At 42.8% G+C, this 16,446-nt stretch overlaps 1 protein-coding gene across 28 annotated transcripts in view; it reads left to right on the forward strand.

The window, feature by feature from the left end:
* The window catches only part of Dlg2 (discs large MAGUK scaffold protein 2), a 1,777,227-nt gene that overhangs the window by 1,546,567 nt on the left and 214,214 nt on the right, over positions 1-16,446 (forward strand). The window contains exon 1 of one of the 28 annotated variants that reach the window (XM_085683023.2): positions 13,386-13,756. The exons of the other annotated variants lie outside the window; for them this stretch is intronic. The gene's annotated coding sequence lies outside the window, so the exon portion shown is untranslated. Of the gene's footprint in view, positions 1-13,385; positions 13,757-16,446 lie in introns of those variants that run through there. 28 annotated transcript variants of the gene reach the window in all.

Raw genomic sequence — 16,446 nt, forward strand, 5'->3', positions numbered from 1 at the left:
TGCCACCCCTGATGAGTAACCCCCAAGTCCATCCTGATAGGGATGAGAATAGGAGGAATTAAACAATGCCGTCGTCCTGATGGCTCATGTGATAGATGATTCTAGAGGCAAGATGATGAACTCGGGGCTGCTTCAGTAACATGCGTGGCAGGATTTGGTAACCAGGATATGACTTTGGGGCATTGAGGTGGATGCAGAGTCTCTGAGGAGAGGAAATGTTTACCGAGGTGAGGAAGCCGATGGCAAATTTAGGGGTGACTGATCATACGGACGCCTGTGGTCTCTAATGCGCAGAACAGCTTTCTCATCTATCTGTGCCTCCTGCTGTTAAGGCACAGGAAATTAGGACAAAATTGGAATGAGTGCCAAGCTCATCTGCCTAGCAAAGCACAGCAAGTCTAATTAGCTGTCTTGACAAGCACATTCCACAGAGGAAAATGCCGGGAGGGGCCGGCGAGAGGCTTCGTGTGTAAAGGACTTGGTGCCAAACCCAAGGACTTGAGTCTGATCCCTAAAACCCATGCACTGGAAGGAAAGAAATGACTCTTGTAAGACCTCCATGTAAGTGCTGTGGTGTGTGCATACACACACACACACACAGACAGACAGACAGAAAGAGACAGAGAACAAATAACGAACAAACAAATTAATTCAGTAACATTTTTTAATGCCAGGAGTCATGTGTGATGGTGTGTATCTCCAGAAAACACCCTCTAGTAAGAAGCCTGTTTTCTCTTAACTGTAGCATTTAGGGAAAGGCTCCTGGCTGTGTGCTGACATCCTACCATCTACAGGCTGTCTAACATAGAAAACAACACCAGTGTGGCTAGGAAACAGTTTCTAACGTGAGTTCTGTTAACCCAGTAATGGTAGCTGCGTAACGTTAAAGATCAGCACTGTATAGTTTGTGGCGGTGCATTTGAAACTCCTGGAAAACATAAACTTTTGAAATCTGAACTTGGTCTAGAATTTTCTTACTCAAGAAGAATCAAGGGAATTGCCGACATCATTAACTATTTTTCCCAAGTCACTGAATGTCACCCTCTCCGTCCTCCAGTTCCTTCTTGGTCAGGGCCTTGAGTATTAACTAAGAACAGACAGAACAGCAAGGGGGACAGACATGGAAGGAAAGAAGAAAAGGAAGACAATCCAGGCATTGTGGCATGGTTATAATCCCAGCACCAAAAGACTGATCGGGAGGATTACATGTAAAGCCATCCTGAACAACACAATGAGGACCTATCTCAATAATAAATATATATATAATATATATATATATTATATATAATATATATATATATATAGGATAAGAAGAAGAAAAAGAATCAGACGAGGAAGAGGAACTTTGGGTGAGATGGAGACGGAAGGCAATGGTGACCTCAGCTGTGATAACTGTAGAGCAGCACCCCAAGTGAGTAACTGGAAGAGATTAGGAATGATAAATCCCCCCCTAAAAAAAAAACTCAAGAATCACTTTGACCTTCCTAAGTAGACCTTCCTAAGAGAAGGAAGGTCTTCCTAAGAGACCTACTAAGTGTCCATCACTAGAACACAGAAAAAATAACTAGAACAATGAAGGATTACAGTAGAGAACTTCTTCATCTATGGGTTTGTTCAAAAACAAAAGAGCTAAATAAATGTAGTCATGTACATCTTTAATCCTAGCAATTGTGAGTTCAAGGCCAGCCAGGGCTATGAAGAGAGACCATGTCTAAATAAATAGATATATGGGTAGAAGATATATGGATAGATGATACATAGATAGACAGATAGATAGATAGATAGATAGATAGATAGATAGATAGATAGATAGATGATATACAGACAGATAGATAGGTAAGCTATGCTATATTACATCCATATCTCTGAGTAAATTCTTCAGAAGACATTAATGTCACATGCAAGTTGAACAAAACCTGGGATTCACATCACACAGGCTGTATCTAGCCTGACTTATTCTTCCCAGCCCTGGGGTGCAGACAGGACAAACTTCATAATCCTGCCTTACTGATGGATAATATGTGCCATGAAATTATTAGGGGACAGAGCCAAAGAAAAACTCTGGCTGATTGGCCCCAGAGACCAAGAGAAGCAAGGCTGCATTAAATGTCACTCAGCTAAACATGGTGTTGCATATCAGTAACCCCAATTGCTTGGGAGGCTGAAGCAGAAAGATTGCAAATTCAAGCCTGACCTAGGTACTTTAGTGAGTTCCTGTCTCCAGAGCAAAAAGAAAAAGAGATAGGAATACATATTAATGTTGTTCCCAGTGCAGTAACCAACTTCCTCCGATAGAGCTCTACTACGGAAGCATTTACTGTCTCCCCATGTCATCACCAAATGACTTTGGTACCTGAACAATGCCTTTCAGCACAGTAGTATAATGTCACCTGAAATGGATCCTGTCCATTTGGCTAATTGACAAATGTTTTGAGTTCTGGGAATAATAATAAAAAAAATTAAAAAATACTAACAATAAAACATTTGACAACATTGCCAAATGCCACATGGCACCTATCCTTCCAATACAAATGCCAAATTAAAATCCTCATTAACACTTGGAAGACACTAATTCAAATGACAAACTAATAACCCTTAATAACTCACTCATTGGTTATTAGTCAGCATCTTTTAGCTACATATAGAAACAACTACCTGTGAAAGGTAAGTGATTGATCTTGAAAAACCTAACAAGGGATTCTTGTGGTGTGTTAGAGGCCATTGGTATGAAGAGTCTATCGATAAGGTCAGAACTGCCCTGATATAACTACTACTCAAAGATTAGAACCACCAAGATCATCAAGCCTTCAACATAGGAACCTTAGGACACACTTCATACCCAGACCATAGACCTGTGTTTCCTGAGATTACACGCATTTGTTTTTTGCCACGGAACACATTGATACTCAAGATGCATCTTATGTAGAAAAGACGACTTAAAGGTTTAGAAGAATGGCAGAAAAATATGGAGGAGGAAGCTTTATGTCACTAATCAAAGCATGGTTTAAAACGGAGACCCAATCAATATGAATGTTCACTCCTCAAAGCTACCTTTCCCATGTTTTTGTCTTTAATTTTCTTCTCTTCCATTTACTTTTTCTTCATGACTGTGTGTGTTTTCCTTAGACAACCATGGGACTATAGTGAAAAATAATGACATAATAATTCATCTAAGAAAAGAGTTGCATTAAGAGTCTCAAATCCCAATTCTAGGAGATAAAGAACCTTCCAGCACACTGTAGCATCCCTATTAAACCTCTAGTTTGGAAGTACAGCTTTGATGACTGATGTGGGATTCCCCTCTGTATGCTGTGAATACCACTGGTTAATAAAGAAACTGTCTTGGGCCTATGCACGGAAAAGAGGTAGGCAGGGAAAACTAAACTGAATGCTGGGAGAAGGAAGGCAGAGTTAGGGAGAAGCCATGTAGCCCTGCCAGAGACAGATGAACAGAACTTTATCCTGGAAGCCACAGCCACGTGGCAATATACAGATTAATAGATATGGGTTAAATTAAAATGTAAGAGTTAGCCCTAAGAAACTAGAGCTAATGGGCCAAGCAGTGATTTAATAAATACAGTTTCTTGTAACACGAGGGCCTGCTTGTCACCCTGACCACCCAGCTAGCTTAGCCCTAAAAAAAGAAATCACACAGAAACTGTATTCATTAAAACACTGCTTGGCCCATCAGCTCAGGCTTCTTATTGGCTAACTCTTATAACTTATATAGCCCATTATTAGCCCATTATTATTATCTGTGTTAGACATGTGGCTCAGTAACTTATTCAGCGGGGCTGGTCACATTCTGTTTCTTCCATGTCTGGGCAGGACTGCGGGAAGAGCTTCTTTCTTCCCAGAATATGCCTGTTTTCATTGCCTCGCCTCTACCTCCTGTCTGGTTGTCCCACCTATATTTCCTGCCTGGCTACTGGCCAATCAGCATGAATTTAAGACATAATTGACAGTATAGAATTGTACCACACCAGTTTCTGTGTGATTATTTCAGAGCTAAGCAGCCAAGAACTAACTAGTGGCCTCTTCCAACAAAAGAGATCATTGGTTTGCTTTCATCCATGCAGATGTGATCATTTGAACCCTATATGTGGTCCTATCACTTATTTAGAGAACTAGAGATTGTGTGTTTACCTTGTTTCTCCTAAGGAAATGATGCTTGCAAATGAGCTATGTTTTCCTCTTGGGTTATGTAGATATCTTGGAACTGCATTACCCGTGGTCCCAAATTCTGTTCTACACAGATGCTTGGAAATCAGATAACGCCATCCAAAGGGAAGTAAGGAGTTAGCTGGGTTATGTTGACACCGCTTCTCTATACCCTCAGTCGCCCTATCGTGTCCTCTTCTGTGTGTATTATGAGCTAAACAAAGTTGTTGTCCATGTTTAGATGCTTTTTGACTTTTTTTTATTCTCTAATGAAATACATTAAAGAAAAACAGACACTTTACAGGGCAACCCCACTGTCAAAAATAGATGATATGAAAATAGCAATAAGTCATAAACAAAGTGGACTTTCATTGCTGAGGTCCCTCAGCCTCTGTTTTACTTATTAATCAGTACAGTCTGCAGAGAGAAATTAAGTATTGATACAGTCACTGGAAACCTGAAGCCAAATGCCAGTCTCGCCTGACAGTCTGCCTTTCTAAGAAACTCCAAAATCCCAACCTAGCCAAAAGACTTTGGTTCTGAAAAAAAAAAAATACCTTCCAGAACAAGTGTCACCTGAAGTTGATTTTTGACTATCTAGATAATTGGTAAGTGTTTTGACTTCCAAGAATAATACAAGTAAAAAAATTTAATACTAAAAATAAAAGAATTTGGCAGAGTAACCAACTGCCATATGGCACCTAACCTTCCATTATAATGCCAAATTAAAGTCCTCAATACACATTAGTAAGACACTAATTTGAATGACAAAGCAATAACCACTAACGATTCACTCATTGATTACTATTAAGCATCCTTTTATTATATATAAAGGTAACTACCCGTGAAAGGTAAATAATTGGATTTTGAACTTTTCTGTGTCATACTTGTGCACACTCAGAGATGTCTCTGCAGTGTTTATTGCAACCAAGCTGCCAGAAAAGTTAGGCTGAGTTCTATTAGTGGGGCCTTCAGCCAAAGAAGGATCCAAAATATCCCAGGGAGCAGCTGTGATCCGTGCTGTTGGGGACACTGTGGGAATCAAAAGGTGCTGTTTAACTCAGGCTGCGAAGTTCAGAAGGACTCCTAGAGGCAGTGGTGCTGAGCCTGCACTGTAAGAATGAATGGTGTGGCTAGACAAAGAAGAAAAAGCTGTCAGCCCAGCATCCTCCTGTCTTACAAGAAGATGGTGAGAGCAGATGTCAGCATCTCTATATATCACGTTTGTAAGGGGACTGTGTTCTTCACGGAGAACAAGGGTTTGATGCTGGAGTTCACAGGGGATCAGAGAAGGATTCCAACAGAGAGGACACAAGACCAGATGAATGTGTTTTGAAAAGTCCTATTTACAAGCAAGTAAAGTCACGTAATAAAAAAAGGAGGCACATCGAGAGAGGGTCTGTGTGATACCAGAAAGGGCTGGATGGAGCAGAGAAACATTTGGAACACAGGAACAGATGCCTGATTGAATATAGAATTGAGGTTCAAAGCTGAATTTTCTTACCTAGTTTGTTTTAGCTGGGTTATGCTTAATCAAAGGCGTCATGTTCTTTTAATGTCTCTTAATTTGTCTAAAACTTCCAGTATACCCAGGAATATTGTCATTGATTGCCATCTATTAAACTTGGGCATCTTTTAATTTGGTCTCAAAAAAAAAAAAAAAGAAAAGAAAAAAGAAACTTCCAGTCTATAGTATCATTTTAGCTATACGGTGGTTTGACATTTGGCATTTATATTCAACTCTGAACATTGCAAAAACATTTTGTTTCCTTGGTCCTCTTAAATATAAAGCTTGGTGGTGCGGGAGAATTATCTGTATTCTGTCAATCATGTATTTTAATAAAACGCTGATTGGCCAGGCAGGAAGTATAGGCGGGTCAACCAGACAGGAAGTAGAGGTGGGGCAATGAGAATAGAATAGGGCTACGGAGGAGGAAGGTCCCTCCGCCACTGCTGCGCAGACCACCGAAGAGGCAGCATATAACTTGCCCAGCTGAGAAAGGTACGGAGCCATTATGGCTAACATAGATGAGAATAATGGGTTAATATAAGTTATAAGAGTTAACAAGAAGCCTGACCTAATGGGCCAATCAGTTTATAACCTTATGGAGTCCTGTGTGTGATTTTCCTTGGGAGTTGCCAGCTGTGGGGTACCTGGTGGGATGGAAACCCCAACAAGCCGGCCCCATCATGTTACAGCTTGGCAGACTTAAAAAAAAAATGATTTGGTTAAAATTACCTAGCAGAGTTTGGCCAAGGTGGGAATTAAGCCAAGTCTCCATTTTCCCCAGTCTGAAGTTTTAGTTCAGAGCAAAAATCTTAAAGTTCATCACTCTTTGCCTCTTCCATCTTTCTTAATCCTGTTTGACACACACACACACAAAGAGTAGCTTCTGGTCTAGGCGAGATAGCTCACACCTTACGTTATAGAGCTCCAGGGGTGGTGTGGGCAGAACTCTGGGAGTTCAAGGCCAGGTTGGTAGTAAGTTCCAAGCCAGTCAAGGAGACATAATGAGACTCTAAAATAGAATAAAGATAGTAGATTCTGAAGGATTTGGAGGTCTACAAAGAAGTCTCCAGAGCATCTGGGGAGGGAGATACAACCAGCAGAGAAGAAAGGAAACAAAGCCACAGAGTGGTCCTGGACTTCCAGCTGTCAGAATTCGCATCAATTACTGTGCTGATGTTTTCAGTGAGCCTTCCTGTAAACCACATTATCCCGGGAAGGTGGTAAAAGACCGGCTGATATTGGCCACGACCTGGCAATTACTGCAACATCTCACCTGTTCAGAGGGGCCTGCATTTCACCCTCCAAATCTCTCTCAATTGATGACTGGGTTGGCTGAGACTCTCTCTGCAGTGACTATGAAAATCTCCTGTTCTGATCAAAAGTGGGATCTACCATTACTCCATCATTAAAATGGTGCAGAATTCCAACCTCATTGCGCAGAGAAAACATCCAGTCCTGATTCAAAACGGGAGCGCTCCGCTGAGAGCAATGGAGTTCCTTGCGATGATGGCGCAGATACTTTGTGAATTTTGTTTCTCCTACTCCTCCTTCGCCTTCTTTCTTCATCCGTTAGGATCTTACTATGAAGAATGACCTCAAGCTGCCTGCTTTTCGTCTCCAGTGTTGGGATTACAGACAAGTACCACCACACCCAGGTGTAGCTTCTCCATCCACGTTGTTGACTGGAAAGCAGCAAACTGCCTGTCTTAGGTGATGTATACAGGTGTGAGCAGGGGAGTACTTTTATCTGCAGGGTTCATTAGTGTTTTATAGGGGCCAAAGAGGGCAATGCTTCTGGATGCTTCAAGAGGAAGAACTTTGTAATAAAAGCTCTTGACCGCTGTGTTTCTTTTTTAAGGCAGCTTGACATGCAGTCTACAATAACTGACCTGCCCCAGAGATCAACTCTTAACATGTGGCTAACTAGAGTCATAATGGTGGTCAAATAACCTGGGCTTAATAGAGAAAATCAATCCACGGGTCTGTAATTGTATACCCTTCATCCTTCTGCAGGAATTCATTAACTTTCTGCCCTCTGCCTGTCTCAGTTTCCAGCATGCTCCCATGGCATCTAGAACTATGATTGGAGCTAACATTGCTTTAAAGAAACATGCACGCACACATGCACACACACAGGCATGCACACATGCACACACACATGCACGCACGCCCAACACAACATTGATACTTATACGTTTACCCCCTTTCCTGGTTCACGGTTTCAGGAGAGGATGCACACTCATACTTGTAATCCCAACTTCCATTTGCTGTTCATGTTTAAGATTACAATGAGACTCTGACTTCCATCCCCTGGGGTCAGGGAGTCGGTGACAATGTGCCCCATCCCACTGTCCACCCAGCTCATGTTGCCCTGCACAGTCTGCAGTTTTCCCTTATAATTTATGTAATGTCTGAAGCCGTTGTAGCAGGCCACCTTGGAGCCTCACCGCTCACACCTCCTTTCAAGCCCACAGCCTATCATCTTTCTTTTTCCTCTCTCAAAGTACACAGGCTGCCCTAGATTACAGGGGCTCCGTGACTCCGCCTCCTGCGCGATGAGGCAATTTCAGTGCCTATCTTTCCCCTTCCATACCTTTAACAAAACCCCCAGGTCCTGCCACAGCCTTTTCCCGTTTGCTTCTGCTGTTCCTCTTTTTATGCATGGCGTCACTCCCCTGCTTTCTATCTAGCAACCTGATGCTGCTGATCGCTAGCCCCACTGTGCTGTTTCTCTCGTTCTCTTTATTTCTCTATTCATACCTGTAATACCGCTGTAATATGCTTCTATTCACAGTACTGTTGGTGTCCCTTTACTCCTCCAAACAACCGTTCCTTAAGGAATAGCTGTGACGTAGTAAACGGATACTCTGTTTTCATGGCGTGTTTACCCCTGGCAATGACTGTACTTGTAGACCCTTCTCGTCTTGCAGTGGAGGTCAGGGTCTAGTGTCCTAGACATCAATCTAAACAGGTCAAAGGTCACCTCAACCCAATTAAAACCCAGTCTTTCCTGAAAAATGTAAGTATCTCCACTAAAAGTAGAAAGGTGACCTGAATTAAAATCCTACCGCAGCAAAAATCTTAACCAACAACCCAAGCCCAGATGGGCAGGTCCCTGCCCAAAACACACAGAACGTGAAAAGCCAAGATAGCTTATTCTTGCTGTAAATTACCAATTCAGCAGTAATGTGGACTCGGAAAGAAAATGACCTTGGTGAAACTCCAATCACACAATTTAAAAGAACAATTATAAACATGTTTGAACAGCTCAAAGAGGAGCCAGATATATTCCAATAAAACACAAACAAATAACATGATGAGACACAGAAGTGAAGTCAAGATTTGAAAATACAGTTCACTAAAGAGGTATCTTTTTAAATAGTGAAATGATGGCAAAAATGAGAAATAAAGTAGATCAAATTAAAAGTTCGATTGGGGCTGGAGAGATCAATTAAGAATATACCTTGCTTTCACAGAGAACCAGGGTTCAGCTTCCACAGTCACGTTGGTTAGCTCACAACTGCCTAGGACTCCAGCTCCAGGGGAGCCACTGCCCTCTTCTGGCCTCCCTGGGTACTGTTACTCATGTGCAGATACCCAAACACAGACACACCTATATACATGCAATGGAAACGACTCAGTGGAAGCCTCACTAGGATAGTGGAGGACAGAATTCCAGAGTGTGAAGAAAAGGTAGAAGAACTGAATCACACTGTCAAGGTCAATGATAATTAAAAAAAATCCTGGAAGAACACGCAAACTCTTTGTGATATATACCACAGGCTTAAAAGAAGGAGAATTTTATACTAAAGAAATAGGAAACACTTTCAATAAAATCATAGAAGAAATTGTCCCAAATCTAAAGAGAGAGTTGCCAATCCAGATACAGGAGACTCACAGACCATTAAATAATAGGTAGGACTAGAAAAGAGTCTCCTCCTGTTATATAATAGTTAAAACACTAGATAAAAAAGAAAGTGTATTGAAAGTTGCTAGAGATAAAGGCTGAGGCACACAAATAAACACATGCTCATTAGACCAACTGCTACTTCTTAATGGAAATGTTATAATCCAGAAGCTCACCAAAAACAGGCCCATCTGATTTTCATAAAACATACTCAACTAGATAACAAGTCACAGATTGCCAGGCTGTGGTGGCACACGCCTGTAATCCCAGCATCTGGGAGACAGAGGCAGACGGATCTCTGTGAGTTTGAAGTCAACCTGATCTACAGAGTGAGTTCCAGGACAGCCAGGACTACACAGAGGAACCCTGTCTTGCTAAACCAGGCAAAAAAGGGGGGGGGGCACAGATTAATCCCAAAACAGTAATGCTCAATGACTTTAATACTCCACTCCCCTCTCTCACCATCAGACAGCTCACCGAAACAAAAACAAACACAAGAACATTGGAATAAAATTGTATCATAAATCAAGTGGACCTAAGGGATATCTACAGAGCATTCCACCCATATTATAGAATATGCTTTCTTCTCAGGAGGCCGTGGGATGTTCTCTAAAATAGATAACATGTTATTACTCCAAGCAAGTCTCAACAAATACAAGAAAATGGAGGTCATTCCTTGTAGTCTATCTGATCACAGGAGAACAGGACTATAAATCAATAGCAAGAGAAATTACAGAAAATATACATAGGTATCGAAATTAAGCAACACATTATTGAACTTGGAATGGACCATTGAAAAAAATTAGGAAGGACATTTGAAAATTCCTAGAAGTGAATGAAGCCATAACGTATCAAAACTTATGAGACACAATGAAAGTGGTCCGAAGGGGGAAGTCTATAGCTCTATGTGCTTACATGAAAAAACTAGACAGACTTCAAATAAACAACCTAAGGACACATTTTAAGGCATTATGAAAACAAGGTCAAACCAAACCTCAAATTAGTACATTATGAGAAAGAAATCAGGGAAACAATTGTTAATCCCAAAGACCAGAGGAGAAAGACCACAAACCCAAATCATCATGGCCAAATTAATTAAAGTAAGCTTTTTATTCATGTCCGTGGACTGCCTCCCCCAATGGCTAGGTTCAAGAGATCAGCACTGGATGTGAAGAAGACAAGGTTTTTATAGCTTGGGGTATGGAGTTTCCAAATGGGGCATTTGGAGGGCAAAATAGGTTGAACATAAGCATAGCAACTTACTCATAAGAATCTCCTGAAACAAAGACATACTAACAAGGCGGTCATAACAACAGTTAGTCATAACAAGGTAGCCATAACGACTCTTGAAACAAAGGTAGGGTTGCAAGATGATTATTAACTTTTTTAAAAGTGAGACATGATTGCCATTTCTGGACCTGCAATACAGAACCATTTGTAGTTAAAGAGATCACAGGTGAGGCAGAGCCCAATCTTTGAGAAACACAGGTTTAATCAAGCAGTAGTGGACCTAGTTTGTCTTTATTATAAATGGCTTTTAAGCCTAAGATGGAGGTTACTGTTACTTCACAACCCCATTCACAGCAACCAAAAACAAAAACAAACAACAACAACAACAAAAAATCCACAAAAACTCAGAATAAACTGAACCAAGGCACTAAAAGAACTCACAATGAAAACTTTACAACATTGAAGAAAGAAATAGAAGATGACAGTAAAAAAAAAAAAAAAATAGAAGGCCCGCTCATGCTTATAGACAAGTAGGATTGATACTGTGAAACTGACCAATTTGATGTCATCCTAATCAAAATCCCAACTGAATTCTTCACAGTAAAATAGAAAACTATCTTAACATATGTCTGGAAGTGCGAAAGACCTCTCTGGTAAGCAAAATAACCAAAACAATTGTGAACAATAAGAAAGAATACCTCTGGAGGAATCATCATGATATCTAACACAAGAAAATGGAAGCCTTCCAAGTTACATATACTACAGGGCTAAAATGATCAAAAGAGCATGGTACTGGCACAGTTATAGACATATCGATCAGTGGAATGGGATCGAGATCTAGCTGTCAGGTTGTGCACCTCCAGCCACCACAGTTTTGCAAAGAGTCCAAAATGCACACCAGAGAAAAGAGTCTTCAACAGGTGGTTGTTCTTGCTGCCGTCGATGACCTCCGACCCATGCTCAGTCAAGACCCAAAGCAGGTGGGAGAGGGCACACTTGTTGAGAAGAGGGTCACCCCACCACCACCACGGGAGAGGACAGGGAATGAGAGGTGAGGGCTCAGGGAAATAGCTCAAATGCATTATAATATAAATGCATGAAACGGAAGAGTGAAAAGTTCCTCAAAAGAAAAAGAAAGCTTTGTTTTCATTCCAAGTATTTTTTGTGCCATAAGAGAAACGCAGACAAAAGAGTACGACTCCACACACATAAAACTTCTAGCTAAAGCCCTGGAGAATTCTAGAGCCATGGGTCCCACCAAGACAGCCATTTGGTTAAGGTCAGTTAAAAACTAATAATAACCTTATTTTGTCCCTGAGAACCCCTTGGAATTTTTTTCTAAGTTCTTAAGCACCGAATAGGTTTTAATCCTCAGTTCTGCTTTCTTGACTGTTTCTGATGGACACATTTATCATTACTTTAAATGAAATATTTACATGAAATTACTGTCTGGCAAGTTTGGTGAACTGTTTGAGTTTTCATTAAAAAAAAAAACATAGACCCAATGCTCTTTAAGTTTTATAAATAGAAGAGGGAGAACAGGTAGGTGGTTACCATGGTGACCACAACATCTGATTTGAGTAGCAACACAGAGGGCAGGAAAACAGTGCCACGTTCAGCTGGATTGTTCCTGGGATCGATCGTGTGTGTGTGTGTGTGTGTGTGTGTGTGTGTGTGTGTCAGAGGTGGAAGGGATAATGACCATGTCTGGCTCCAGTGATTATAAGTTCAGTACATGACTACCGGTGACTTCAGAAAATTCATAAACTGTACAGTCAAAACAAGAAATGCTTTGAAAATGCTTCTAGGAAGGAAGAACAGCAAATCCGGAGAAAAGCTTGGAACAGCGGGGTTTTGGACTGGCATTCGTTTGCCTGCTTCAAACTGAATGAAGAGAGTGCATTAAATTCCAGGTTGATGGGAGGGGAGAGGACCGACTTCCTCTGCCCGCAGCCTCTTTTCTGGCAGGCCCTTCTCACATCTAGCTGATGGGAGCAGGCATTTCCTGGCTTAGCGGGCCTGCAGGTTCCTGCCAGCCAGGTGAAGAATTAACCCTCACCCTGGAAGAAGTTGTTTACTGTCAATCATCTCCATTATAAACGGGGTCAGCTCCCCGACACTTCAGCGTCGGAATTTCAAAAACAGTTTCCTGGGAGGTGGGCTGGGAAACGGGTGGTGGGGACAAACCTTGTTCCCTCCCCCTCTTTGGGCTCCTCTAGCTGGCTGCTTCCTTTGCTCCCTTTCAAAGCTAAAGTTTTTTGTTTTTTGGTTTTTTTCCCTTCTGAGAAAAGGAGGGGAAAAGGGTGGGGGTGGGGAGAGGAGGAGAGCGGAACCTTCAGCACCTGGAAAGTGGCTCGTTTCTCACTTTAAAGCGCTCTTTCTAGCAAAAAAGAGAAGTGATTGCATTTCTGGGACTGGTCCTTTGGTGTTGCAAAACATCTCCAAGTAGCTCTGGGACGGGCCTGGGAGGTTGGCCCCACCTGCTTCGCTCGGGAGAGGTTTTGGCCGGCACCCGAGTGTCAGGTGTGTGCGGGCCAGGTGGTGTTTCCACGCCCCGCCGTCCCCGCGCTGCACCGCCGGGCACTCGCCACCCAGCTGCGAGTGGGAGCAGCTGCCTGCTCTGCTGAGAGCCCTGGAAGCTGTCTAAGGCGCTCTGGTGAGGGACCCGAGCTGCTTTTCTCAGACATATTGCCCCTGACAGAGCCGGTGAGGGAATGACTGCCACTGAGATGCCAGGAGCACGGCAGAACCCCCTCCTTGCCTTCCTGGAACAGCGGCCCTTGCCCTTTCTCAGCGCTCGGTGCGTGCAGTCCTCGACTGCTGCTTTGTGATCCTGTTGCTGTCCGTGTTCTGAGAAAAGCAGCCGCTGAAGTTTCTCCTTGTCCGTCTCAACGGAACAGCCCCCAAACCACCGTAGGGAAGTTTGCTTCACCAACGGCCTCTTCATAGTAAGTCTCTCCCGGGGTGAACAGGTGTGTGTGTGTGTGTGTGTGTGTGTGTGTGTGTGTGTGTGTGTGTGTATGTGTGTGTGTTGGGGGATGGGAAGGAGACTTGGGATGTTTAGAAATGTGAAATTCGTGTGTGTGTGTGTGTGTGTGTGTGTGTGTGTGTGTGTGTGTGTTGGTTGGGGGATGGGAGAGAGGCTTGTGGTGTTTAGGAATGTGAAATTCTTGCAGCAGAGTTAAATGGGTTCCAGAAATGCCCGAGTCCACGTTGACTTCAGAACAACCGTTCGCTGCGTGCCTGTTTAAAGTGGAATCAGACCGTGCTTAGGGAACATGCCCGTTGTCTTGCAGGAAGGCAGATTTACTTTACTTGATAGAGTTGAATGCTGAATCTTGCTTTTTCCAGTCATCAGCTAGTGAAACTTTGAGAAATTGCTGTGTACTCAACTGCCTTCTGCTTTGTTACCTGTAAAATGCGGATAATATCTATTTTCTGTGGTCGTTTAAAGATTGTAGTTATGTGTGCAAAATTAGATTTCTAGGCTACTCCTCCAAAAAGGCATGGTTACTTATTTCGGCGTATACATTTAAGTACCCGCAGCCAGCAGCAATCGATTAACAATCCTAGCTTGCTTAGTAGTTGAGAATGCCCCCTCAGTTCTTTCTACTTGAGTTCCAATCAAGGTTCCTTTTGGAAACCAACCTTGTTCAGCCAACCACCTCTGGGAAATGATAATGCGTTTCATAAATTTGTGGGGACCAAAAGAAGCCTCCCGTGTAAACCCTCAGGACTGTGCCTACCACTGAGCAAAACTCAACACATTTTATTTTTCTGTTCTTAGTGCTGTGCAGGAGTCAAACTGTCGGACTGAGCAACTGCCCTCTCTGGGATAAATTTATCTCATTTAATTTTTAAATGGAAGGCAGGAGGAGAGTGTCCCAGGGAGACTTCTACCTCTTACCGGTTGTTTCTAGGGTACCCACATTCCAGTCTATCAGCCCACCTTGCCCCTGAAAAGGGCATGAACAAAAAGTTCAAGTGGTTTATGATGAAGAAATGATATATAAGATGTATCTAATGCATGTGTTGGACTAAAATGACCCCCTGTCCACAAAGCCTGATGTGTGTTTCACGTACATCACGTAGAACTTTGTTTCCTCACCGTCCCGGCGCTGGGTTTAGCAGATTTGGAGATTTGCATCCAAACACTCCGTTCACACAAGCTGGCTGAGAGTAACACTTCTTAGTTAGCATGTCTGGTTTCTGTATTTTTTTTTCTTAAGGAAGGAGCCTTAACCAGTGTCTCCGCATTCTGATGGCAGTTAATTTGCATCTGGCATAACAGCTGAGCAGCTGGCAACCTTGTTTTTGAACCAGCCCGGAGTCTCTCCTCACCCTGCCCCTGGGGTGAGAGAGCAGACTTGCTGGGCAGGAGAGAGGGTTTTCCCCCCAGACTTGGGGGAGCGTCTCTCTCCGACAGTATGGCTTTTCTTCTCTCCCTCCCAGCTCTTACCAAAGCACTTCCCACAGCCCCTTGATGGTCTGGGTGGGCGCCCTGAGCTAAGCACCCCTTGTAAGGAAGACCAGCTAACCACAGGTGTTCAGCATTAACTGGTACCAAGGGGGCAGAGACTGAGTCTTATACTTGGTGCTTTAAGGGAGCAGTGCTTGTGACCATGGAAGCAGCGTTGTAGTTTTGATGGGCAAAACTATGCTGCTGCCAAGTTTGCCCGCTTTTCCTTAAATTATCAGAACCTGTTGTTTGTTTTAAATGTATAGAGCACGAGGTGGGGAGTAAAATTGGTATTTGCTTAGTACATTGCTTACAATCCTAAAAATATGGCACGTTAAAGTGGTTCAGCCTTTGAACAGAATAATTGGAGTAGTGATTCCCTGTCCCTGGTTGGCCCCAGAACCTGATGTCAAGCAAATTCCTCTACCCTCTTCAAGTCCGGGTCAGCTCGCAACCCTCCCTTCTTTATATTTCTATTTCCTTCTATTCTCACTATGAAGACCTCTGCAGCCGGTTCTTTAAGACCAAGTGATGACAGTTCTTAAGGATGACCACACCCCTTTCAGCCCAACCGCCCACATTCCTCACTCCTGCTCCTAAGTCTGTGTTGACTGACTGCCTCCAGGTGTACCAGAGGACCCTCTCAAAAGGCCACCTTGTCAACCCTTCCCTGGTCAGCCATTCAGTCAGCATGCCAGCGATCAGCGTGTCTCCAGCAATTCCTTGTCTTGCATGAATCTGACACGCATGCAGTCTAACTTTTTGTCTTGCTCCATACAGTCTGTCTTTGAGATAGTTATTTTTTTAAATGTCATTTTTAGAGACAAAGAAAACATACAGTTTTCTCTGTAGGAACTGAATAGCGAGTGCCTGGTCACCAAAGACCTGGGAGCAGTTGTCTAGTTAGTGAGTGGTCATGATACACGGGAGACTTTAGGTCAGAATTGATGACCCAAAGCATTAGGAGCAAAGTTTTGCTTTATGTAGTCACTCACTGTTAATGCACTCTTGTAGCTGAAGTCTGAATAGTCTTGTGGGGGAAACTGACATTAGACCCTGACTTGGGAAATCTGTGTCTATTGGAGGCTTGCAAACTTAAAGGTGTCTGCAATTGATAAACAGTAAGTGTCTGAGAGTGGGGGAGCTTTTACACACACAAATCTGAGTTTTACAGGCTCT

Source organism: Myodes glareolus, chromosome 24, assembly GCF_982192425.1.
Source record: "Myodes glareolus chromosome 24, mMyoGla1.1, whole genome shotgun sequence".
In the NCBI taxonomy this organism is placed as follows: Eukaryota; Metazoa; Chordata; class Mammalia; order Rodentia; family Cricetidae; genus Myodes; species Myodes glareolus.